Below are 26717 nucleotides of genomic sequence, written 5' to 3' on the forward strand. Positions count from 1 at the left end.
AGGGAAGGGATGGGATGGGGAGGGTGTGGGGGTCGTGGGCTAGGGGTGGGGTCATGTGCGGGGTGGTCACAGGGGTTGCTCCCAGACCCCCAGCTTCTTCCCCTCCCACCCCCCACCCCCCCAAAAAAAAATTTTCCCCACCAGTTGCTGTCCTGGTCCGTCAGGGTAAGCAGCTGGCACGCTGGGACACTTTGTTTACTTAGGTTTACCTCCGTGCCTGCGGACGCCTGAGGTAAACAAACCATCTCGGCCCTCCAGCGGGTTATCCTGGTGGCCCAGGAGACAAAGTTTGCCGACTCCTGAATTATAGGGTCGGCTTATGAGTGGGTCATAAAATTTTTCCATTTTTACTTCTCCATCTTGGGGCGGCGGGGGGGGGGGTCGGCTTATAAACGAACTGGCTTGTGATCGAGTATATACTGTAATTTATTTATGTAGGGTTTTTTTCAGACTCAATAATAAAAATAATGTACAGATGTCTATTCTTTACTGGATCTAAACAGAATAGAAAGACAAATAAGATGCTTTGCATGTTTTTGTCTTTTTTTATGGTTTCTTTTGATTTTTTGGCTGCATTTTTAGACTTGCTAGCTAGTAAATCTGCTTCTGTGAAAAGTGATATTTGTATGTTTGTTAATATCACTTTTCACAGCAGTGGACCTGTTAGTTAGCTGAGAGGCAGTGAAAAGTGATATTAACAAATATACAAATATTACTTTTCACAGCAGACTCACTCAGCCCTTGCAAGCCAGGGAACAAATAAAGACTTGGCTGGGGAGGTGGATAGGGAGGCAGCAGGGGCGATGAGTGGGATGGAGTCCTGTGGTCGAGGGATGGAGCCCACTGCTAAGTAGTGAAAGCCCAGAGCCCAAAGCCCCATGGTCAGAGCCTGTGGCAGGAGCCCACTGCCATGCAGCTGGAGCCTGCCACCCGCCACACCAGGGCTGAAGCCAGCAGCCTGAGCCCTACTGATCCAGGAAGGTGGGGAATTCACACCGGCTGTCTGCTCCTCAGGTGTTTGTGGCTCCAAAGTGGGGTAAGGCCCAACCCCTCCTGGCAGCCCCAGAGGAGGGGCCGCTGCTTTGTCCTCCCCCAATCAGTACCCAGGAGGCTGTGGCTGCAAGAAAAGCTTTTGGTGGCCACTGTGGCTGCATTTGAGAAACATTGAGCAATGGTGCTCAAACTTTTCCTCTCGTGCCCCCCCCCCCCCCCCAGTAATGGAATGTGTCCGTGCTCCCCCAGGCTGGGAGCGGAGTCGCGGCTGGGACTGAGAGCGGGGCTGGGAGTGGGTTCAGGGGGCCAAGAGTGGGGTCTGGGGTCTGGCGGCCAAGAGTAGGGGCTGGGAGTGGGGACTGGTGGATGGGATGGGGCTGCAGGTGGGGCTGGAGCGGACCTGGGAGCAGAGCAGGGCTGGGTGTCCCTCCCTCCCTGTCCCCCCCATGGGTGCTGGCCTGGGCTGCACCGTGGGCCCCAGGATGTTCCTCCACGTCGTGCCCCACAGTTTGTGGACCACAGTTCCAGAGGTTAGAGCAGGGGATGGAAATCTGGGTTCTATTCCTGTTGTTGGTGAGATCCATTTGTGGTGGCCCTCTTTGCCACTTAAGCCAAAGTATGCATAGAGACTATGTGGGAGACTGAGGGTGGCCCAACCCCACAAAGTTTGCCTGTCTAGGCTCAGCACCCGATGGAAGGGGTCTCTAGTGGCCCTTGATAAGCCAGCATGCAAAGCCACAAAGAGGGTGAGCTAGGGAAGGGGTTGCAGGATCCAGTGAATCAACACTAGGGTGGAGTGCATTCACCCTTAGTAACCTTGGGCAAGTCACTTTATATCTCTGTGCATCAGTTTACCCATTTTAAAAACAGGAGTTATAATTGCCTACCACTATACTTTGTCCTTTGAGTTCTTCCGGTGAAAGGCACTATATACTTGAATGCAAAATATTATTTATTATTAGTATAAATGTTGAAGAGTGTGTTGTCATCTGTTCTTTTATTACTTCACAAACATTATTTGGCTGTTTCCATCAGTGGAATATGGAATAAGAAAAAAACAAAATAACAAAATAATGACTTATTTCTGCGTATTTAGAATTTCATGCTATCCTTTTCTTATAGTTCTTTGAAAAGAATTACAAAATTTATAAAAGAAATGAATGGTGGGCTAAAAGTTGAATAAAATGAATTTGGTACTGGTGTAGCCAAGATAGGTATTTGCCTACCTCTTGAGTTTGTCCAACTATTGCCTCTGAAAATATTCTATATATTTGGCGTGATTCTCCTCTGCCCTTCACCTTTGTACACCTGTGCAAAGCAAGTGGAACATGTGACCAAATCAGAATTCTCCAGGAACTTACACTAGTGGTAGAATTTTACCCCAGCTTTACACAGGTGTATATGACTGTTTAAGGGGCAAGATAGCAGAGAATCAAGCTATTTATCTTTTGCCTTAACTTTATGCTTACACAAGTCATTCCATTTCATATTGTTTCTTTAAGATGTTCATAACTTCCTCTAACATTTTCCTTTTGTATTAAGGCCCCCAATAAGCATGTGTGTTAGTGATTTGCCAAGTTGGGGCCTAAAATTTCTTATGTTTAGTCTCAGGTCATATACAAATGTTTAAGTTGCACATTATATAAACTTCCCACCTGCCTAATAGCAACTGTGTATCCTCCTCCCTATTTACTGCAGTTACCCCCTTCCGGATGTCCAGCCTTGGTTAGATTCTGCAGTTACCCCCTTCCGGATGTCCAGCCTTGGCTAGATTCCTCCTTCAGTGCAGTCGTGCAGCTTCTCCTCCCAGCTTCCAAACCCTCTGGGATTTCTCCAGCAAGAGCCAGCTGAATCGTAGATGCACTGCGGAGTGCTGGTCCCAATGCTTCAAGAAAGTGCAAACTTCCCTGAGACACTATGGTATGTCTTAATGTGTGATGCTTACTTATTCCAAGAGGCTTAATAGTAATGTTGAATTGTGGGGCTTGAAATACCCATTTATTTGGATTTATTTTTCTCCATGAGCATGACTAACTTCAATCCTTTTAAAAAAACTTGGTGGACTCTGCTAACTTTACCTAAAGCTGTTACAAAATTAAATTGCCTTTTTATATTATAACAACGATAGCGCAGATTTTCAAAGATTTAGACACTGAAGGATACAAATAGGCACCTAGTGGGATTTTCAAATGTGCCTAAGCAGGTCTGTGTCTCGCTCCCATTGAAAACAGGCACTTAACTTGTTTAGGTGCTTTTGAAAATCCCACTAGGCACCTATCTGCATCTTTAAAATCTGGCCCGAGGTGCTATGTGGTTTGATGTTTTTAACAATTCAGTAAAAGCATGCAAACTTTTAATTCATGAAAAGGAAAAATGACATAAGGATGAGGCAAAACTCTAAAAAATAGAATAGCAAAAGATTGAGAAGATAACACAAAATTCATATCCCTGGTACACTGTAAAATGTGTTTTCTTGGTGCAGGTAGATATCACAGAAGAGTGGAGCAGTGGATACAACACAAGACTGGTAGTTCATTAGAGCTGGGTTTTACTCTTAGCTGTGCTACTTACTTGCTGTGTCTTTGGGCAAGGTGTTTCATGGCTCTGTGCCTCAGTTTCCTCATCCACAAGATGGAATAATAATACCTACTCTCCTCTGCAAAGTGCTTTGAGATGTATGCATGAAAAAGTGCCCATATAACTGCAAAAATTAGCATATCACACATGAATTACAATTGTTGCACTTGCTTAGGTTGACTGAATTTTGTTGTTATAAACAAAACAAAGTGGCATGCCTCAGTGGGTATGCTGTAGTTAGATGGGTTCCATCCACAGACAGTGAATTCCTGGTGATGCACTTAATAGATTCATCCTCTAAAAGCAAAGGACAGTATTGCTCTGGACACTGGTCAGGCCTCTGTATGCTCTTCTCAGGAGACCCACAGTGCTGATAGGACATCCCCATAACAGTGAAACATGGTAACATTTACTTGGCATCTGATTCAAAGTCTGTTTCCAGGACTCTCTAGTCATCCTAATTCTTATAAGGCCTGATTCAAAGCCCTTTGAAGTAAATAGGACTGTTGACTTCAGTGGTTTTAGGATCAGGTTCCTAGTGAGTCTAGGGGTATGAATCTGCTTTCCAAACTTTTCACTCTTTCTAAACAATGATGACAGTTTAACGACACTCACTTTTGGTTTTGTTTGGAAATTTTCATTGTGCAAATATGATATTTTCTTAGTCTTAGGCTGCTTGGGAAGCAATATAATTTGTCCTAGTTTAATGTGGGGTATTACATCTTTTATAGAACTCTGACTGTAGCTTTCTGGAGAGCACCAACATTTCATAAGAAAAAAGGCACGGAAGCACACAAGGTAATTTTATATGTTATTGAACATCCTGCTGGGTTGTAGCTAAATGCCATCTGCTGAAAGGTTGCAGTCACTATAGAGGGACACTATTCTCTGATTATAAAATGGTGCATTATTAAAAGCATTTTTCATTATAGTGAGTCACACAAAACTACATTTCAGGTGAATTAAAATAGTTGAAATAATAATGGGTATGTTGCTCCTCTGCATGCTAATAGGGTAGTAGATTTACTTTTTATTTTAGCTTTTTGGAGTGGAGGCAGAATAGTCTAGTGTTTAGAGCACCCAACTGGGAGTGAAGAATTCTGAAGTCTCTTTCTCGCTCTGCCATTGACACACATTTTCAGAAGTGTCCTGTAATTTTGATTGTCCAACCTTGGACGCTCAGAGTTTGTGTTTTAGAGATGCTGAGTACCTGCAGTGCCAATGGCTTAAACTGGGGCTGTATATTTTTAGCACCTATAAAAATCAGACCTTGGATGTCTAAAGCTAGGCACCCCAAAAATGAGAGATGCAAAATTAAAAATTGCTTTTGAAAATGTTGGCATTAACATTTTGATGCCTTATTATTATCTCCTTGTGAGGCTTCATTGATTAATGTTTGTAAATGCCTTGAAAACCTTGGCTATAAAATGCTGTATAAGTGAAACATTTTGTTATTTTAGTACTACTATTAATAATAAATAAAGACTACTGTATGTTTAACTTGCACGGGTAATTTTAAACTTCTGCTATCAGCAGTTATGAAAGAAAAGATCATTTAAACTGCATGTATAGTCAAGTTAAACAGTTTTAATAATATGCACATCATATTCATATTCCATATTTATTTTTTATTTTGGACTCTTACATTTTCACAGAGTAGTTAATTCAATTCTGTTGATAGCTCTTGTGTTACAGTGTTAATTCTATAAGCTTGTTATTATGGCCATCAGAATTATCAATAGATTTCAGAGCACAATAATGTTAACCATGTGCTTCTGTGGTACCAATGTTGTACTCTACTGTAAACAATCTTTGATCAGTGAAGTTTTCACAGTGAACCAGAATTTTAGATCTCATTATAAAACAATGTAATTATGTGCTGAATAAGAATAAAACCTCCGGAAAAGCATCTTGAAAAAGATGAAAGGCCTGAAGTGCTGATCTCATTGATCACTCTTTTTAACTGAAATAAAAAGAGATTATTTTGATTACAGCTAATTCTGTTTATATTAGAAGGGAACAAAGGCATATAGTGCCAGATCCTCAACTTGTGTAAATTGCTGTAGCATAGTTGAAGTCATTGGGCTGTGACAACTTATGCCTTCTGAGGGTCTGTCCCATAAATTTTCCTACATAGGGATGTTCACTTTGTCCTTTAAATGACTTTTAAAAATCGTAGTGCCCTAATGCTTGTTCTTAGAGCTTTTGCTTAAACAGTGGATATAGCTTTCCATCCTCTCACAACTGATATTGAACCAGACGTTTATTTCACATGCAGTAATATTTTTCACTATTAATATTGAGAAACAGATAAGATTGTATGGTCTTTGTGGGCAGGGACTCTGTCTTCCTGTGAGGTGCCTTGCAGGCTTTTGAGCTATATTAATGAGTGATAATAATTTTATAATGGCTGCTTTGCTGCCCAGAAGTTTACTTTAGATTGAGGACAACAGCAGGGGATGGCAACAAAGAGAGATGACTGGGAAGGGCAGGACAAGGATACAAGGACAATACGATTGTGTGCTCACTTGGGATGCTAGTGCATACATGTCTTGATAATTAAGATGTGTGATAATGAATTCTCTTTCTAGAAAGAATTCACATGAATTAAATGTAAGAGTGCAGAAAATAGACATAGGAAAAGCCATACTGAATCACACTTCTGGTCCAACTAGTCTAGTGTCCTCTCTGTGATTGTGGCCAGCACTGCAGATCTGGGTCAGATCTTGAGCCTTGTTAAGACTGCTTTGTGCCCCCTAGCATTGTGCTAAACATCAAACTGCAGGTCCTGAGGATCAGGGCCTTTGTGTTTTGTTCATGTAAATGCCTCAAACAGAAACTGTTTGTGAATCTGATGTTTTTATTGCGGAAACAGACTATAAATTACGTGTGGAGTTTGGAAATTGATGTGTCAGTCTAAGTTAAGTGAAATGTGATTAGTGAGAAATGCTGGATACTGTATGCACACTTGTTGCTAAAGCTTAAACAGGGCTTGATCTTGCAAGGTGAGGAAGTACTCTGTCTCCAGTCCAGCAACGCATTTAGGTGTGCTCAGCACATTGTGGGTTTGAGTGCTTGGTGAACAGGAATGCATTACAGCTGGATATTTTTGAAGAAGACCCAGTGTGAAATCCTGGCCCCGTTGAAGTCCATGGAAGTTTTGCCATTGACCTCAGTGAGGCTAGGATTTCACTCCAGATATTCTAAGTTTATGTTAAAAACTTTCTGGGTAAATCCTGCCCTCAATTACACCTGTCGAACCCTACTGAAGTACCAGAGGGGAGAATTTGTCCATATGGCTTTAATTCAGTACTAGTGTCATATAGGTCTGTTTTCATTTTTTTTAATGAATTCTGGATGATTCAATGGAATATCTACATGCCATGGAGAAGGAATTGGAAAACCACTGAAATAGCTTAACATAAAACTATATTACAGTAACAGGAGAATGTAGGTTTTAAAAATGTTTATTGACTGTGTCTGTAGTTTGAGATCACCTATAATAAGCAATTCATTTCAGTTTGGCTTGACACCTTACAGGGAAAACCTCATAGCACTGAGTACGGTCCAAGGAAAATTAACTTGATTCCTGGACTAAAACTAGAAAGGGTTAAATAACTGGAAAACGGGGGAAACCAAATTGCATAATTAGATTATATTTAGAATTTGTTACAAATATACACAGTATCAATCAAATAAATTGTCTGATTTATTAGAAATTGCAACAAAGAGTCTTGTCTTATATGGTGAAATAAACAGATCTAAGGATGTGTGTCTAGCCTTTCAGTATGGTGTGATAAATGTGAGATCCCTTTTTGAAAGGCTGTAACATGTAACAAGAAGAGTTTTCAGTTGTTAAAGAAAAAATCATAAGGGAAAAACATTAATGAAAGCTTTTATATCTGATTCTTGAATCTGTAATGACTTGTTTTTAGTGTATTGCCAATGTCCCACCAATGTTGGAAAACCTGGTATTTTTTTCCTTCCAAACTGTCTTCTATAGCATAAGTAGAAAATACTGCACTGTTATCTGAAGACCTGATTCAAATTTTTCTTCTTTAAATCTAGAAACCTCCCATATTTCTGTAGGTGGCCATTTTATTTTCCTTATGTTTTTTCTTCTTTTTAACCAGGAGATCTATTCTCGGCTTATTTGTTTTCTTCAAGCTCTTTGTTGCCAATTTTTTTATTCTTTTCAGTACATTCAGTATGAATGGCCTTTATTTTATATTTAATATTACAAGAATGACAATAAAACCACAAAGGTAAGATCAAGAAGAGTGCACGAAGTACTCCTGCGTAAGGCCTTGTTTTTGGAACTAGTGGGAAAACACTGATGTAACTACAGTGCCATGTCTCCATTCAAGCCATGCTGTTTGAAGTTCAGGTCAAGTACAGTTCTGCCCCATGACCACCCTGGTGCTGCATTATACTTTTGCAGTTGCACTGGCATTTGGGTCCCTCTCCCTAATTTCCCAAAATAGCTTCCTGAAGCTGTGGCTTTTGGGAGAGCTTGGAAAGCTTCAGGGAGACCTGGGGAATTGTAGGAAATGAGGTCATATTCCTGCAGGTCTCCTGGTGCCAGTGCTGTTGCCTAGTCCTTTTCTCAGGATGGTGGCCAGGATGACCAGTTAGCTCTTGCCCACTGCACAGCAAGAAAGGTTTCTGATGGAGCTTCTATAAAGCAGTGAGCAGACCGCCAAGGCCGTGGAGGATGTTCTGGTAGTACTTGCTGAGAGCCAGAGACAAGTTTGCTGATGCAATCATGATGCAATGGTTTTGCTTTCATCACAATCCTAGGAGATGGCTCTCCACTGTGCTGGCAGATCAACTTCATAGGGTGACATGTCACTTTTGTGCCTGGACTATGATCACAGACAGCTGGGACAAAACTATTCTCAAGCAGCATTGGCCACATAACTTTGAGATGAAAAAAGAGGCTCTTCTGTGCTTCTTTCATTTGGCAGTGCAGTGAGTGCCATGCCATGAGGATGAGGGCTCCTCTCACCATGGAAAAGAGAATGCCAGTCTCCCTGTGGAAGGTGGCTTGCTACCTTAGTTACCAGTCAGATGGGCCAGTTTGAGGCTTGGAAGTCTATCGGGGGTGTTGCTATGGTGGAGGTTTGCAGGTCAATAGATAATGTGCTGCAGGAATGTGCGATCAAGGTGGCCAGTGTGCCAGAGATCATTGAGGGACTTAAACAGCTGGGAGTTCCTCATCCATGCAGCAGCCATTGATGGAACTCATGTGCCAATTAGCAGTTGGCTCCTAAATACAAAATGGCTGCTGCCTCTGCAGTTGGGGGGAGGTGGGCGTCACTCCATTTAAAGATGCAGTACACAGAAAAGAAATTATAACTGGCACATGCTACCTATACCACAAAAATAATTAACCTTCATAGAAGGAATAGCCTCATTCCCATTGTTTATTTTTATGTTCTTAAGTAGGAGAAACGTCTGCACTTTTCTCTACTTTTTTTGTCCTACTTAACAGAAAAATCTAGTTGCATATGTATAACCCTCTACAAAACACAAATCCTCAGTCTGGCTTTGTTGGGATTTGAAATAGGTTCAACAGGATCAACCAACTACCACATTAATGTGCTGAGTCTGTTCTCTGGCAGCTACAAATGAATTTGATAACATGAAAAATTCCTGTATGGAAAAATGGAAAGCTGATCTCCAAATAAAATCCTCTCTGGGATAAGAAATCCCCTTGCACTATGGAATATTATTCAACATCAGACAAGGGCAAAGGACCAAATAAAACACTCAGTAATACATTTCTCAACCTTAAAACTTGTTTCATGAGATTAAATTTTAGCACAAACACAATCTGACTCCTGCAGTCTTCACGCAGTCAAAACTCCCAATAGGAATTGCATACATGTAAAGGGTGCATGATTGTCCTATTTGTGGTACTAAATCTGTATTTTTAGATAACATTTTCCATTACAAATTCAATTATGATAATTTTTTCCAGGCGTGGGAATTTGTTTATAATGGGCCAAATCCTGTTGTCTATATGTAAAAATGATCCAATTTTAATGAGAATTTTGCTTGAGTAAGGACTGCAGGTGAAATTAACACTCTAAGGCTCAACTGGGGCATACAGCTTTTACTGGCCCTCTCCAGAGAGCTGAGTTTCACACTGTATAATTTGGACCAGTATAATCAGTCTTTTGAATATCTGAGATGAACCCAATACATTTTCTAACATTCCTGGGATAAAAGAATTTTTGTTGTGATGTGCTGAAAACACTGGACTAGGTTCACAGGCTGCTTATGCTAATGTAAATGGTGGTAGAATTCCCTTGGGATGGAAACTCCACCAGGGGACTGAATTTCATTGGTTTTGCTGTAATGCAACTCTTGGGGCAAGGCATAGTTGCAGGGACTGATACAACAGAAAAAGCGGATGGCATTGCCAGGAAAGGGATACACAGCATGCCAGGAGAGTCAGCTAATGGAGCAGCTTTCTAGAGAAGATGTAAGCAGTAAAGTGTCTGAGGCACCAGTGCACAATTAAATTGTTACCCTGGCAGAAACCTGACAGAGGTAGAAACATTAATTTCCCTCTAAAGAAGGTTGAATATCATTCAGACATAATGGGTTCAGCTGGCACAGGCAAGTGTAATTACATCTTCCTTTGCCAGCTTAGCCAAATTTGTCTATATTGGGTATTTACTATAGTTCCAAGATGCAATAGGAATAACCCACTAGGGAAGTTTTCTTAAGCCAAATGTAAGTAAAGTTTAAGTTTTCTCTTTGTCATGCAATCAGAAACACTGTGTAAGAGGATACTTGCACCATCTGTATCTTCTATAATTATCCTGAACCCAACACTAGATTTTGTGCCCCTATTTTTAAAAGACATACAGCTAAATAGATTTTAAGAATGTTGCCTTTAGAACAATAAGTGAGCAGCACCATAGCACTAGTGAAACACCAGGAGCTTGGCAGGTCTCTGTCAGCTGAGAGAAATAGCAAAAGCAGTAGGATAAGAACAGACTAATTTATTCTACTCTTTTATGTGCAGCATACTGACTTGCAAATCCCATGGTGTCGGGAGAAAGTATGTTGTAAAGTCTGTTTCATGTGCTATAAATTACCTGAGGGAGAGTCTGAATTTTTAAAGGGAATTTAGATAATTTCTCTTTTTAAAAAAAATGCAGTATAGTAAAAACCATATTTTCAAATGTTCATGCTAACTTTATATATAAAAATAGACATTAAGCTGTAGATAGTATAACTAGACTTCTGCATTCTGATTGCCAGCCTTTTGGTCAGTTTATAGAACTTGGCAGTCTGCAGTCAAAGAGGAGCCAAACATTTTGTTATGGCTTTGGAAAGGGTGAGAAAGTAAAGAAGAGAAGAAAAAGATTTTTGAAGTCTTTGTTGAGATGTATGATGATTAGACTGATCTTACAAACCTCAGGGCTAGATCCTGGGATCTGGCAGAGCTATGATCAGAACTAACATAGGACTGGAGAGGGAGGATATGAAAAGTTGGCTCTCAGACACCTCTCTGCTCTTCCAATCCTGGGACTGGCTCTGAGACTGTTTCAGTCTATGCTGTAATTTAGCAAAGCCTCGGGGCAGCCAATAGTAACCCCTGACAGGTGGCCAGAGGGCCAGATGGCACCGTCTATGCCAATTTTATGCTTGCTGGAGATTCCCCTACACCAGAAGAGTCTCCAGTTGCCACATTACGGCAACTTTGCAGCTACTTTGCACTGTCTGAGCAGTAGAGCAAAAAACATCTGGAAGAGGGCCTGAGGACCTGACCCAACTTGTTTGCACAGAGAAGGGAGTTGAAATTCCTGAATTTTTTCTTGGTTTTGTTTTGAAAGCTCCATCTTTAGGAGACTTGTCTAAGCACAAACTTGCAGTGATTTAATTTATCAGTTTAGTTACACTGGTGCAAAACTGTGTGGATGCACAAATCTGTTTAAAACTAGTTATAGCGGTTTAGCTTGCACCTGTAAATTGTAATTCAGATTTAAATCGCTTAAAGTATTGACACACACAACTGCAACAGTTAAACTAAATTTGTTTAAAATCCCACCAGTCAACTGTGTGTTTAGACCAGCAAAGTAGGGACCAAGGCACCTTTATTAATAACTGGGGCATTTTTACTTAGATAAGTAACAATATACAGTGTGTTAATTGTTCGTCTTCGAGTGCTTGCTCATGTCCATTCCATGATAGGTGTGTGCATGCCGCATGCACGGTTGCTGGAGATTTTTCCCTCAGTGGTATCTGTAGGACTGGCTCTAGCGCCCTCTGGAGCCATGTGCATATGTGCCAGTATCAGGGGGGTCAACCGGCCCCACACCTTCTCAGTTCCTTCTTACTGCCTGACCGTGATGGTTGTGGGAACGTTGGTTCTTGCTGTGGCAAGGTTTCTTTCTCAGTGGTTGGACTTTCTCTGTTCATAATCAGTATAGTTTCTAGAGTTAGTGTATATAGTAGTGTTAATGATTGTCCCTGTCATTAAGGGACTTTTTGCCCCATGGGTTGGGCATGCCCTGGGCTTCAAGCCTTATGCCTCTTGGTGGCAAGCTGATGCCAGTTAGTGACCCGCACCCTAGCTGTCTAAAGTGTCTGGGAAGAGTCTCATGTCAAAGAGAAATGCTAGATCTGCAGGGACTTCAAACCCCACACAAGAAAGGACAGGAATATTTGACTGAAAGCCATTCTTATGGAGGCGGTCTTGGACCTGTCTTGGAGCTGAGCCACTCCAAATTGGGGCTGAGTACTTGGGCATCCATTTGGAGTGCTCCCCTGGCACTGTGTTCTTCCCGGCACTGTTCTCCATCTCCAATACTGAAGAAGAAACATAAGAAACAGTGCACTGAGAGAGGATGTTCTCTGGTGATGAAGAGAGACAAGTGGGGAGGGACTGGTGTAGTGAGACCCATGCTGGGCCACTTGTCCTCCCCAGAACCACTGATGGTGCTGCAGACTCCTGCTAGAGTGCTGACTCTGGTACAGGACCCACCACCAACTCCCGGGAGCAGCTGTGGGGCCAGACATTTGCTGACCCCCTCGACACTGGAGGCCTTGTAGATGGAGAAGGACCTACTGTCCCTCCTGATCTTGCTGACCCCTCAAGGACTCCCACTGGCTAAGGTGACCGGGGTCAGAAGGGAACAAGGTCCAGCAAGCTCCATCCCGGTAGCGACCACAGCGGCACCGTCCAGAGGCAAGCCCTCCGTGCTAGCAATGCATTGGTTACCATCTTGACACCGGTCCCCAATCTTTCGGTACCACTTGGTGGCAGAAGTGGGTACTGCACCATCATGGTCTCCCAGGGACGAATCTTCTTCGGAATCCGAGGGGAAATCCTTCACTCCATCCAAGACCCACCAGGACCCAGCCTCCAGACCTCCAAACGTTGATACTGGCCTTCCCATCATCGCCTGGCCACTGGGCCACTGGCCGATGCAGTGGCAGTACTGGAACCCCTGGGGGTTTCTCCCGGTACTGGAGCCCCCTTCCCACCGCTCATACACAGTGGTATCAGGAAGGTGGGTTTCTGCCTCTTCCCATCTGGCACTGGACCCCAACTTCTGCCGACGTCCAGGAGATGGTCACAATGGACGTAATGATAGCAGAGAAGAGGAGGGAGCCCCTCCCCCATCACAGGCCTCCTCCTCCCAGATGAGGCGGTTGCAGGGCCTAGTACTCTGCTCCCTCAAGACAACTTCAGGGCCTACCAGGACCTCCTGGAAAGGGTCACGACAAACTTGGGTCTGGAGGTGGAGAAGCTTAAGGAGTCGACGCACAGCCTCATCGACATCCTGGCTACTGCTGCCCCCTCCACAGTGGCCTTACCTATAAACAAAGCAGTGTTGGGGCACTTTAAGACACTGTGGCAGACCCCTTCTTTTCTACCCCCCACCTCAAAGAGGGCAGAGAAGAAATACTATGTTCCAGCAAGCAGGTTTGACTACCTTTACTCGCACCCTTGGGGATCCTTGGTAGTGTGTGTGGCAAATGAGTGGGACAGACAGGGACATTTGAGTGCTACCCCAAAAATAAAGAAGCTAAGAGATTGGACCTTTTTGGATTGGAAGTTTATTTGACAGGCAGTCTCCAAATATGTATCTCCAGCCAACAGGCTTTGCTGGGGGAGATATGATTTTAATCTGTGGTACTTGCTATCCAAATGTAAAGACTCTCACAGGAATCAAGGGAGGAATTTGCGGCCATCTTAGGGATGGTAAGACTGTGGTCAGGACCTCCCTTCAGGTGGCTCTGGATGCGGCCATCTCGGCAGCCAGGATTATGGCATCAGCAGTCACCATGAGGCGCTGTTCATGGCTTCAATCATCTGGCCTTCCTCATGAGGTTCAGCAGTCCATCCAGGACATAATTTGGAGGCTCCATGCTGTTTTCTGAGCAGACGGACTTGGAGGACTCGAGGGCCACCCTTCGTTCCTTAGGCCTTTACACGCTGCCAGCCTCCAGGAAGCACTTCAGACCCCAGCAGCCTCCCAGGTTCTTGGCACCTCCCAGGCAGGAGCCCTAAAAAAGAAAGGGGAATAGTTACAAATGACAACAACCCCTTTTTTCTACCTTAGCCTCCCACTCGGGCTCTCATAGATACTTCAGTGGGGCCTCGTAGGCCTTTTGAAGATACACCTGAAGGCATTATACCAGTCTCGGCTCTGGATCCGTCCCCTCTTTTTTTTTTTTTTTGGACCACCTATTGGCCTTCAGCCAGTGTGGTCATATATATAATATTGGCCCTTTGGGTCCTGGGTACGTTAATAGTCAGTTACGCCCTTCAATTCTCATCCACACCTCCTTCCCACCCCACTCTCCCGTCCCTCTTCAGAGACACTTCTCATGATACTCCTGAGGGCATTCTGCGCCAAAAAATTAAAAATTCTTGACACAGTGTTTTAAAATTCTGCAAAATTCTGCAAATTTTATTTGTCAAATAAAAGTGGAGACAGAGGTGGAAGATCACTCTGCAATTCCCCCTGTCCCCCTCCCCCTCCCCCCAGGATATGGACTCAGTGGTGAAGCTGCACCCAACCCTGATACAGCGCAAGGTCTGGGCATGCCCTAGAAACACCCCAGGGCCCTGAACCTCCATGCCAGGTGGACCAGGTGTGGGCAGGCAGGTTCAGCAATACAGGATCTAAGTGTGGAGGGGCTTCGTGTGGGGGGATCCAGGTGTGGGTTGAGAGGGCTCTGTGTGGGGGAATCTGGGTGCGGGTGGCTCAGTGGGGGATCTGGGTGCGGGGTGGGGGGGGCTTGTTTCTGGATGCAGTGGTAATGGAACTCTGCAGGAGTGTCCAGGTGAAGGTGGTTGGGGTTCAGCTGGGTGGGGGGGTCTGGATGTTTGGGGGAAGGAACTCGGCAGGGCGGTCTGGGTGTGGGGGACTCACTGGGGGTTCCAGATGCTGGGGGAGTGGGGGTGCATGGGGTGGGGATCCATGTGCAGATGGCTGGGGCTCAGTAGGGTGGAATGGCTTGTCGGGATGGTCCAGATGCAGGGAGATTGGGGCTTGTCGGGAGGGTTCTGGGTGTGTGTGGCGGGGTGAGGCTTGGTGGAGGGGGGAGCAGCTCCCTGTACAGCAATCCCTCCCCCTGCAGTTGAGGAGCAATGGGCGCAGGAAGCGTGAGGGTGGGGGGAGAGGAGGGAAGAATTTGCAGAGCTTCCCACAGCCTGGGGAGAAATCTGGGGGTGGGTCTGACACAGCCCCAGATGCCATGCAAGGGGGAGGAAGTCCTGTCCTCCCCAGCCCAGCCAGGACTAGAAGCTGAGCCTGGCACAGGGTAGGAGCCATCAGCCAGGTCTTCTCCAGTCCCGCCCCTGCCCCACAGTGATTTACCTCTCTACCCGCTATCCTGGGCACCCAAAACATACTGCTGAGGAGGATTGTATGACTGCTGTTGTGGCTTCCCTTTGCTTCCCCATTAGAAAGTTATTTTTCTGCAGGGAAGCAAAAAAATCTGCAGGGGACATAAATTCTGCATAGGCACAGTGGCACAAAATTCCCCCAGGAGGGGCTCATGAGCAGCCTCTCATCCAGGAGGAGCAAGCTCTCCTACATGTGGGGGCTGCGGAGGAGGTTTCTCGAGCCTTGAGGGGGAAGGGGTTTTACTCGCGGTATTTTCTAATCCTGAAGGCCAAAGTGGGTCTGTGGCCCATCCTGGACCTGTGTCGCCTCAAGAAATATCTCAAGAAACTGAGGTTCCGTATGGTCTCTCTGGCCTCCATCATCCCATCCCTGGATCTAGGAGACTGGTACGCCACTCTTGACTTAAAGGACGCTTATTTCCCCATCTCTATTTTCTGTGGTCACAGGAGATTCCTCAGGTTTATAGTGGGTCAGTGCCCCTCCCAATTCACTGCTCTCCCCTTCGGCCTATTGGCAGCCCCATGAATCTTCATGAAGTGTGTGGCAATGGTAGCAGCCTTCCTCGGGCATTGAGGCGTGCAAGTCTACCCGTACCTCGATGACTTGCTGATCAAAGGTCGGTTGCAGGCTCAGGTGCGGCACAACATCAGCACAATATGGGCCACCTTCCAGGTGCGGGGTGTGTTGATAAACGAGCAAAAGTCAACTCTGGTCCCGGTTCAGAGAATAGAGTTCATCGGGGCAGTGCTCTATTCGATCCAGCCAACGCCTCCCTACCGGAAGCCCATTTCCAAGCTATGTCGGACCTGATTTCCAGGGTCACAATTCACCCACTAATAACTGCTTGGATCTGCCTCAAACTGTTGGGTCACATGATGGCATGTATCTACGTGGTGTAGTATGCAAGGCTACGTTTCAGACCTCTACAGATGTGGCTGGCATCAGTCTAATTCCTGAGCAGACAGAAACTGGACTTGATACTTATGATTCTGCCTCTGGTCCTCACTTTGCTGACTTGGTGGAGAGACCTGGGATCTGTAATGAAAGGGGTAACCTTTGCTGCCTCTCATCCGTTGGTAACCTTAGTCTCAGATGCATCAGACCAGAGTGAGGAGCCAACTCAGCAGTCTCAGGACTCAGGGCCTCTGGTCCTCCCTGCATATAAACATCATGGAACTCAGGGCAGTACGCTTGGCTTTCCAGTGTTCCTTCCCCAGATCTCAGGCAAAGTAGCACATGTCTTGATGGACAACACTGCTTAAATGTTTTACATCAACAAGCATGGAGCGGCTCAATCTTCAGCCCTGTGCCAGGAGGCCCTCCAGCTGTGGGACTTTTGCATGAAACACACCGTTTACCTTGAGGCGTCACATCTCCCGGGAGCCCGAAATGCACTGGGGGATCATCTCAGTAGATCCTGTCCCTCTCACCACGAGTGGTCTCTTCACCGGAGGTCATCAGTGTCATCTTCCAGAAGTGGGGGCCTCCCCAGACGTACCTGTTTGCCACTAGACAGAACAGGAAAGGGCATCAGTTCTGTTTGCTGCACGGGCACAGCATAGGCTCCCTCTTCGATGCCTTCCTCTTCTCGTGGACAGACCACCTACTATACACCTTCCCACTGATCCCCTGGGTTCACAAGGTCCTCCTAAAAATCAAATGGGACAAGGCAAAGGTTATCCTGATAGCTCCAGTGTGGCCATGCCAGCATTGGTTTGGTATGCTTCTGGACCTCTCAGTGGCAGCTCCACTCGCGCTACCACCCCGCCCAAACTTGAGTTCTTAAGACCACGGCCAGTAGCTTCACCCGAACCTTCCCTCTCTGCACCTGACAACATGGTTGTCATGTGGCTGATCCCTGAAAAGCAAGCCTGCTCAGAGCAGGTTTGACAAATCTTGATAGGTTGCAGAAAGCCTTCCACCAGGGCTACCTTCCTGCCAAGTGGAAATGTTTTACTTGTTGGGCCTCCGAGTGGACTCTCTCTCCATCCCGGTCTTCTCTGCAGTCTCTCTTGGACTATCTGCTCTACCTGGACTACCTAAAACATCAAGGTCTGGCTCTCTCTCTGTTAAGGTCCCCTTGGCAGCCATTTCAGCCTTTCACCCTCCAGTGAATGGCAGATCAGTGTTCTCGCATGAGATGATAGTCGGGTTTCTCAAGGGGCTGGAAAGATTCTACCCTCAGGTTCATGATCTGATCCCCTCATGGGACTTAAACCTGGGTCCTGTCGAGGCTCACGAGCTGTTAGCATCATGCCTCATACTGCTTCTCTCTTGGAAGGTCGCCTTTCTGGTGGCAATCACCTCTCCCAGAAAGGTCCCTGTGATCAAATCCCTGATGTCAGAACTCCCTTATACGCTGTTCTTCAAGGACAAGGTCCAGCTGCGCCCTCATTCGGCCTTCCTAGCAAAGCAGGTGTCGCAGTTCCACAGAAACCAGGGCATTTTTCTTCCTGTTCTTTCCAAAACCTCACAAAACTGCTGAGGAACATTGGCTTCATATGTAAGGCAGGCTCTCACTTTCTATATTGAGAGAACTAAACCCTTCTGCAAGTTCACACAACTCTGTGTAGCAGTAGTGGAAAGGATGAGAGGGCTATTGGTGTCATCCCAAAGAATCTTATCTTGGATAACCGCCTGTACCCGAGCTTACTACGAGCAGGTGAAAGTTCGGGCTCCAGCCATCATGACCACTCATTCCATGAGAGCCCAGGCTTCATCAGTAGCATTCCTTGCACAGAGACCAATCCAGGATATCTACACAGCCGCAACATGGTTGTTGATTCATAGCTTCATATCCGACTGTGCCATCACCCAACAGGCCCCTGATGATGCCAGTTTTGGGAGAGCAGTGCTGCAATCAGCATGTCCCCTCCAGGGGTTCTGCTTGTGAGTCACTTAGCACGGAATGGACACAAGCCAGCTCTCGAAGAAGAAAAAACATTACTAACCTTTCGAAACAGTTGTTCTTCTAGATGTGTTGCTCATGTCTATTCTATGATGCACCCTCCTACCCCTCTGTCAGAGTTACTGTCAAGAAGGAACTGAGAGGGTCTGGGGCCAGCAGTGCCCCTTACACCGGCGCATACATCCAGGGCTCCAGAGGGCATTAGAGCCGGCTATATGAATACCAGTGAGGGAAAAATCTCTGGCAACTGTGCACACACACCTAGCATGGAATGAACATGAGCAACATATCTTAAAGTACAACAGTTACAAAAGGTTAGTAACCATTTTCTCAAATAGTAATACCCAGTTGTACATATTCTGTGGTAATGTAGATCTATGCTTATTTAATGTTTAAATTCTATACTGTGGTTTGAAATATTTAGTCATTCTTATATTGAAGAAAAGGAAACACTGCACTCTTCCATGTACTGAAGCTCCTGTGGGCTTGCCAACATGAGTTATTCCAGAATATATTCTGGAATAATTCCAAGCATAGTCACTCCTATTTGAGAATAGCTGTTCTTCTTTAAATTTACACCATAATTTATTCTGCAATAACTTTCATGAGTGGAGAAGCCCTTAGACACTGAAACACCAGAATTAATGCAAATTCATGTATTATGATACTGTGTTTTATGTGAAATACATGACCCAGGGCTGCACAATACTTAATGTATGTTATAGTAAAAAGGACAGATTCCCCACCCCCTTTTGTAATTCTTTTGTCTGCTAACAAAAAGATAAGTAACATATAAGCTACCTGTGGTAAATACTTGCATTTAAAATACTTGAATAGATTACTTAAGTAAGGCTTAGATGCTTCTTTGTAGAGCTTTTTATGGTTTTCCATAGAGCCATCTTCCACATGCATGTGAAACTATTACAGTTCTATTATTTACATCTTACACCTTTAAATTCCTAGGAGTCTGTTGTCTGTAGAGGCAGCTGCCATTTTGTGAAGCTAGAATGTAGCAGAGGAGAAACCCACTTTGCTCTCTCTTGCAGATTTTATTTTTCTTATTTCCTGTTTTATTGGTTTAGAAGAACATAAGAATGGCCATACTAAGTCTGACCGATGGTCCACCTGGCCCAGTAACCTGTCTTCTGACAGTGGCCAGTGCCAGATACTTCATAAGGAATGAACAGAACAGGGCAATTCTGAGTGATCCATTCCCTGTTGTCCAGTCCCAGCTTCTGGCAGTTGGAGGTTTAGGGACACCTGGAGCACAGGGTTGCATCCCTGACCATTTTGGCTAATATCCATTGATGTACCTATCCTCCATGAACTTATCAGTCTTTCTTTTTTGAACCCAGTTGTACTTTTGGCCTTCACAACATCCCATGGCAATGAGTTACACAGGTTGACTGTGCACTGTGTGGAGAAGTATTTCCTTTTGTTTTTTTAAAAACTTTCTGCCTATTAATTTCATCGAGTGACACCTAGTTCTTGTGTTCTGTGAAGAGGTAAATAATAGGGCTGTCAATCACAGTTAACTCATGCAATTAACTCAAAAAAAGTAATCGCAATTAAAAAATTTATCGTGATTAATCACAGTTTTAATCGCACTGTTAAACAATAGAATACTAATTGAAATTTATTAAATATTTTGGATGTTTTTCTACATTTTCATATATATTCTGTGTTGTAATTGAAATCAAAGTACATTATTTTTATTAACAATATTTGCACTGTAAAAATGATAAACAAAAGAAATAGTATTTTTCAGTTTGCCTTGTACAAGTACTGTAGTGCAATCTCTTTGTTATGAAAGTGCAAATTACAAATGTAGATTTTTTTTTTACATAACTGCACTCAAAAACAAAACTGTAAAACTTCAGAGCCTACAATCATTCAGTCCTACTTCATGTTCAGCCAATCGCTAAGACAAACAAGTTTGTTTACATTTACAGGAGATAATACTGCCCTCTTCTTATTTACAGTGTCACCAGAAAGTGAGAACAGGCATTTTCATGGCACTTTTGTAGCCAGCATTGCAAGGTATTTACATGCCAGATATGCTAAACATTCGTATGCCCTTTCATGCTTTGGCCATCATTCCAGAGGACATGCTTCCATGCTGATGACTCTTGTTAAAAAATTAATGCGTTAATTAAATTTGTGACTGAACTCCTTGAGGGAGAATTGTATGTCTCCTGCTCTGTTTTACCCGCATTCTGCCATATATATCATGTTATAGCAGTCTCAGATAATGACCCAGCACATGTTGTTCATTTTAAGAACACTTTCAACTGCAGATTTCACAAAACGCAAGGAGGCTACTGTGGTGGGGCAGTGCCTACCCCCATGCCAGATTGGGCTACAGCAGGCCAGAGTGGCTGCCGCCTTGCGCAGCCGATCAGGGAGGGCCTGTTAGAGAGCCAGTCAGGGCCAGTATTACAGCCAACCAATCAGGGCTAGGCCAGCCCCTACATAGGTGCCCAGGAAGGGAGCAGGTAGTCTCTCCCAGGCCTTCAGAGGGTGAAGGTCTGTCTCCTGTGTGAGGAGACTAGCACCAGGGACAGCGCAGTGCTGGGCAGGCAGGGAGGAGCAGAAGGGAACTCCCGCCCAGTACCTGCTGGGCTGGGGGCCCTGAGAAAAAGGGCCTAGCCGGTGCAAAGGGGCCGAAGGGGAAACGGCCCAGGGAGAGAGACAGACAAAGGGAGAGAAGGAGGGCAGGCAGGAAGGCTGCTGCCAAAGGGTCCCTGGGTCGGGACCCAGAGTAGAGGGCTGTCCTGGGTCCCCCCCTTCCCCTTTGCACTTCCATGTGGCCTTTTGGAGTGGCCATCACAGACTGCACCAGACCCCTATCAAAAGGGGTTAGACTTTGGGGTGTGGTTGGCCATTGTGGCTGGGGCGAAGAGAAGGACTGCTGATAACACCAAACCCCTGGAAGGGGGTGAGATCAGAGCAGTGGGAACGGCCAGAGGGAAGTGCCCTGAAGAGGATGCCGCAAGCTGGGAGCAACGCAGGTCGAGACGCCAATCCAGGGCGAGAGACGGACAGGACACCACCGGCAGAGGGCGCTCCGCATGAACTGAGCTAATTCCCAGAGTGAACAGCAGGAAGCGCTGTGGTGGTGAGCCCCAACCCCATCATAGTACCAATGTGAGATTTCTAAAGATAGCTACAGCACTCGACTCAAGATTTAAGAATCTGAAGTGCCTTCCAAAATCTGAGAGGGATGAGGTGTGCAGTATGCTTTCAGAATTCTTAAAAGAGCAACACTCCGATGCGGAAACTACAAAACCCAAACCACCAAAAAAGAAAATCAATCTTCTGCTGGTGGCATCTGACTCAGATAATGAAAATGAACATGTGTCAGTCTGCACTGCTTTGGATTGTTATTGAGCAGAACCCGTCATCAGCATGGATGCATGTCCCCTGGAATGGTGGTTGAAGCATGAAGGGACATCTGAATCTTTAGTGCATCTGGCACGTAAATATTTTGCAACGCCAGTTACAACAGTGCCATGAGAATGCCTGTTCTCACTTTCACGTGACATTGTAAACAAGAAGCAGGCAGCATTATCTCCTGCAAAGGTAAAGAAACTTGTTTGTCTGAGCGATTGGCTGAACAAGAATTAGGACTGAGTGGACTTGCAGGCTCTAAAATTTTACATTGTTTTATTTTTGAATGCAGGTTATTTTGTACATAATTCTATATGATGGTGTCACTTGAATAAATATGTGAACACACATATTTATTCAAGTGACACCATCATAGGACCTAATCACATTAGCCACGCCGTCAGGGGCTCGTTCACCTGCACATGCTAGGTATGCCATCATGTGCCAGCAATGCCCCTCTGCCATGTACATTGGCCAAACCCGACAGTCTCTACACAAAAGAATAAATGGACACAAATCTGACATCAGGAATCATAACATTCAAAAACCGGTAGGAGAGCACTTCAACCTCTCTAGCCACTCAGTAAAAGATTTAAGGGTGGCAATTTTGCAACAGAAAAGCTTCAAAAACAGACTCCAACGAGAAACTGCTGAGCTTGAATTAATATGCAAACTAGATACCATTAACTTGGGTTTGAATATAGCCTGGGAGTGGCTGGGTCATTACACATATTGAATCTATTTCCCCATGTTAAGTATCCTCACACCTTCTTGTCAACTGTCTAAATGGGCCATCTTGATTGTCACTACAAAAGTTTTTTTTCTCCTGCTGATAATAGCTCATCTTAACTAATTAGCCTCTCACAGTTTGTATGGCAACTTCCACCTTCTCTGTATATGTGTGTGTGTGTGCGCGTGTATATATATACACTTACTATACGTTCCAGTCTATGCATCCCATGAAGTGGGCTGTAGCCCATGAAAGCTTATGTTCTAGTAAAATTGTTAGTCTCTAAGGTGCCACAAGTACTCCTGTTCTTTTTGTGGATACAGACTAACATGGCTGCTACTCTGAAACCTGTCATTATTGACTGGATCAACCTTGTCCACATGCTTGTTGACACCCTCAAAGAATTCTAATAGATTGCTTTTGCTAAGGTAAATCATGCCTCACCAGTGTTGACTCTCCCCCAACATATCATGTTTATCTATGTGTCTGGTAATTCTGTTCTTTACTATAATTTAAACCAATTTGCCTGGTACTGAAGTTAGGTTTACTGGCCTGTAATTGTCAGGATCACCTCTGGAACCTTTTATAAAAATTGGATTTATGTTAGCTATCCTCCTGTCATCCGGTATCTACGCTGATTTAAGTGATAGGTTACATTCCGCAGTTAGTTCTTCAATTTCATATTTGAGTTCTTTCAGAACTTTTGGGTGATACCGTCTGGTCCTAGTGACTTATTACAGTTTAATTTATCAGTTTGGACCTAAACCATCCCTGACACCTCAATCTGGGACAGTTCCTCAGATTTGTCACAGAAAAAGAATGGCTTGGGTGTGGGGATCTCCCTCACATCTTCTGCAGTGAAAACTGATGCAAAGAATTCATTTAGCTTGTCTTCAATGACCTTGAGTGTTCCTTTAGCATCTTTATTGTCCAGAGGCTTTATTGTCCTTGTCAGGCTTCCTACTTCTGATGTATTTAAAAATTTTTTTTGGTGTTCATTTCTGTATCTTTTCCTAGATGCTTTTCTAATTCTTTTTTCGCCTGCCTAATTATACTTGATTTGCCAGAATTTATGCTCCTTTCTGTATTTTACTCATTAGTAATTGACTTCCAGTTTTTAAAGGATCTCTTCTTGCCTCTTAACAGTTTAGCCCTGATGGCACTTTTTTGTCGTCTTACGGTTGTTATTTTTTAATTTGGGGTATACATTTAATTTGAGCCTCTATTATTGTATTTTTAAGTAATCTCCATGCAGTTTGCAGACATTTCACCCTTCCTTTTAATTTTTGTTTAACTAGCTTCCTCATTTTTGTGTAGTTCCCCCATTTTTGAAGTTAAATGTTACTGTGGTGGGTCTCTTCCGCCCTCCCCCTCCAGGATGTTACATTTAATTACATTATGGTCGCTATTACCTAGTGGTTCAGCTATATTCACCTCTTGGACATATCCTATGCTCCACTTAGGACTAAATCAAGAATTGTCTCTCTTCTTGTAGATTTCAGGAAAATCTGCTCCAAAAGCCGTCATTAATTGGTTGAGAAATTTTATCTCTGCATCCCTTCCTGAAATGACATATAGCCAATCAATATGAGGGTAGTTGACATTTCTCTTTATTATTGGGTTTTCTGCCTTTGTAGCCTCTCTAATCTATCTGAGCATTTCACAGTCACTGTCACCAGGCTGGTCAGATGGTCAGTAGTATATTCCTACTGCTATACTGTTATTGTTCAAGCATGGACTTTCTGTCCATAGAGATCCTATGGTACAGTTTGATTCATTTAAGATTTTTACTTTATTTGACCCTATTCTTTCTTTCACACATAGTGCCACTCCCCCACCATGTGACCTACTCTGTCATTCCTATGTATTTTGTACCCTTTTATTACTGTGTCCCATTGATTATCCTCATTCCATCAAGTTTCCATGATTCCTGTTATATCAGTATCCTCAATTAAAGCCAGACACTCAAGTTCACCCATCTTAGTATTTAGACTTCTAGTGTCCCTTAATATAAAACAAGTAATTCATGCGTGTGTGGTTGGTCTAGTGTGTGAAAAATACATCACAAACAGGGCCAGATTCTTTCCCGACATACGCAATGCAATCCCATTTCATTTCAGGACAGGATTTGGCCCATGGAATTTAATAACTTCTTGTTATAGCGGACATCACTGACTGGCAGTATTACAAGTCTTCCAAGTTTTTTTCCTTAAGATGTAGGTGAATGTTTAGACTTGGAAGACATGATGTATTATTGTTCGATTTGAGTTATGCAGGGTTCTATGTAGAGACAGTGGTCCTTGGAGAAGGAGCTGTGTGAGCAGCACGAGAGTTTGTTCTCTTCTTTGGTCTCTGATTAGTCTATTCTTGAGTCAAAGTTGCTTCCCGGGAACTGGGCATTGATGTTGGATTAAGATTCCTGAAGGAAGGGATTGCCCTGCATGCTGTTTGACCACCTCTGTTCCAGGACTGGTGTATGTGTGTAACTAAAACAAGTTAAATTTAGAATCTATTGAGAATCTATGTCTCCTCCACTGAGAAGCTGAGCTGCAAAGCCCCTAATATCTGTTGGTTCTCAACATAGGGATGACACTGGTATCAGGACAGAGGTTTCAGAATGGCAACAGTAAATGAAATTGCTTCAAAGAGAAATAAGTAACCATGAAACGAAATTGAAAATTTATAAAATTTATAAAATTTACATCTCTTATACTTTCTCACAAAATGTTTGCTAATTTGTTTCCAACATGTAAAAATAGCCATGAAAGAACATTACAGTTAAGAAAATTTAAGTGTGCAGAAATTTGGAACTTCTCAGTTAAGATTGTTTCTGGATGTGAATCTTCGTTAGAGTAAATGTTTTAATGTACTAATAAAATCCTTTTAAAAATTAATATGATATTAGCTTTTTCATGTTTGACAACAAATAAAGAGAAAATGAAAAAAGGTGAATATTGCAACGGCAGACCTAGTTTTCAGCATTTTTATAGATCTTCTTTACAGTGGAAATATTTTAAATGTTCATATGCAAACTATATTAATGTTTTAGACTTTCTTTAAAAGTACATTAATGTACATTTACATTAACATAGATATTGCATTTTAATAATAACCGTGTACAATGCTTTGCTTTTACAGTGTACTCCATCTAAGGATTTCAAAGCATGTGATTGTTGCAGAATGAGTATAGAAAGGTGTTCATTGCAGTGTTATACATTGGTAACTACACAAGCAGAAGTAATAGAAAATGTGTTTGCAGTAGCTAGGTGTATGGGTGATTAGAGCAGAATCCTATAGCATGCCTATCAGTATATACATGATGAGCTGGCATATTATCTGGATGAACTAGCTTTAGCTGGAGGCCTTTGCTTATTGTATGATTTGTTTAGTTTAATGTGTGTTTCAGGAAGGATATGGAGGGGAAAGCAGCTGTGGACTAGATGGTGAAAAGCTTCTTCTGTACTTTTTGTTTTTCAAAGCAAGCCAAGACAGGGTCTGAAACTCTGATCCTACCAAAGAGGCAACAGACCCTGTCCAAATGGGAAAAGGTCAGCATAAAGCTGTGTTCATATAGAAGGTGTTTGTACAAAGTGAAAAAAAAATAACCTAACAATATCGCTGTTTGGGAAAGAGGCTGCACATTTCAGCACTTCACAAGGTAACTCTGTACACAGACTATTCAGGCACAAACAGGAGTTGGAGCAGTCCTGAGGCAATGACCTGGAGTGTGAAAACCAGCTGTTTTGACTATAAATAGACCAGTGCCTCTTCTCATGTGAAGCATTTTTTGTGGACTGTAGTGGGGTGGTCACCCCGCTCCAGCCCTGAAGGGGTTAAAGCAGCCCTGGAGAGGGCTGTGGCTGGGAAAAGGGATTAAGAACAGCTAGGGGAAGCTGACTATGTAGCTGACCACAGGTTTGGCTGGCTTAATCAGGACCCAGCTGGCCCTTATAAGAGGGCTGTGGGGCAGAAGCTGGGAAAAGTCTCTCTCTAGCCCTGGAGGGAGAAGGGCTAGCTGCCTGAGAGGAAGGTATCTGAACTGGAGCAGTGCTGGGGAGGGGCAAAGGGAGCTGGGAAGCGCCAGCCTGGTAAACCCCCAGGCTGCAGGCCTTATTGAAGGCCTATCAAAGGTACTGGGGCTGCAGAGATACAGCCTGGGAATAGGCAAAGGCAGCAGGTCCTAAACCCCCTTGTTGATGTTGAGTGGTTTACAGGCTGCAGTCTGCCCCAGTGACCG

General features: G+C 43.9%; 1 protein-coding gene across 7 annotated transcripts in view; it reads left to right on the plus strand.

The window, feature by feature from the left end:
• The window catches only part of LOC102938708, a 95055-nt gene that overhangs the window by 8435 nt on the left and 59903 nt on the right, over positions 1-26717 (plus strand). For 6 of the 7 annotated variants that reach the window (XM_043543906.1, XM_043543905.1, XM_043543910.1 and 3 more), the window contains exons 2-3: positions 2692-2913; positions 4302-4368. The gene's annotated coding sequence lies outside the window, so the exon portion shown is untranslated. Of the gene's footprint in view, positions 1-2691; positions 2914-4301; positions 4369-26458; positions 26511-26717 lie in introns of those variants that run through there. The other variant, XM_043543909.1, reaches the window with a different exon arrangement.

This window comes from Chelonia mydas, chromosome 3 (assembly GCF_015237465.2).
Source record: "Chelonia mydas isolate rCheMyd1 chromosome 3, rCheMyd1.pri.v2, whole genome shotgun sequence".
Classification (NCBI taxonomy): Eukaryota; Metazoa; Chordata; order Testudines; family Cheloniidae; genus Chelonia; species Chelonia mydas.